The sequence below is a fragment of the Nicotiana attenuata genome, unplaced genomic scaffold (genome assembly GCF_001879085.1).
Source record: "Nicotiana attenuata strain UT unplaced genomic scaffold, NIATTr2, whole genome shotgun sequence".
NCBI lineage: Eukaryota > Viridiplantae > Streptophyta > Magnoliopsida > Solanales > Solanaceae > Nicotiana > Nicotiana attenuata.
In genome coordinates this window covers 2,194-3,181 of record NW_017672299.1, presented here as the reverse complement: position 1 = coordinate 3,181, position 988 = coordinate 2,194, and positions in this window count along the sequence as shown.

Genomic DNA, 988 nt, shown 5'->3' with positions numbered 1-988 from the left:
GTGTACATAATTAAGGGAGGAGTTTGATTTTTATAGCAAAGTTGAACGTATAAATAACTTTCACTTATTTTATTTTATATATCACTCTGTCTTTTTTATAATATTATAAAAAGTAATATCTTGCATATCCCTACTGTTTTTCCAAATTAATCCCGCGGATACATATAATTCAGAAGAATATGTGAGTGATTCATACATAGTATCTCTTTCCTTTATCAAGGGTTCGACCAATTGATATGTTTCCACAAATAATTAAAAGTCAATTTCTTGATCTGTATCTTCAATTTTTGGAAACTTATATATTTTTTTTAAACTTTTTACTTTACCTTTAATAGCATATTATTATAGTCATAAACATATAATGTCATATTTATATCACAAATTCTAAGGGTACTAATTTTAGTATGTGCCAAAGATTTATTTATTTATTTTGTGGAACGGCTGGGCAAAATGCCTTCATGATATTCTTAACATGGTGTAATATTGTCTGTTTTGGGGTAAGTTCGCTCGACTTTCTTTTAAAAGGCCCTACACCATTAGGAGATCCCTTCATATTATATGTATGTCGAAATAGCACGGGCTAGCCATTTTTCGAACTAATCATCGAAAAAAAGCCAGCGTTTGCGAAGTCATTGAAAAATAGTCACTGTTTTGTTGAACACGAAAAGTTCTAGCATAATATGCGGGATTCTGGAGCTCCTGCATATAATCTTCCAACATAGTATGTTAGATCTGGCTATTTTAAATTTCTCCCTATCTATATGCTTCTTTATCTTTTTAGCTATCAATGTCAGACCTAATTCACACGCCCAATAGAAATTTTGTATCGACATCAGCATACAAAATGAAGTGGAGTATATATTTTCTGTTGCACTTTGTTGTTGCCGGCCTTCAAATTTTTAGTGATGTCTAATTCACAGTTTGATGTGAAATACTTCAATTCCTACCAAAGCAAAATGCCAGAGATAAGTGCAGCAAACTTTGCTCA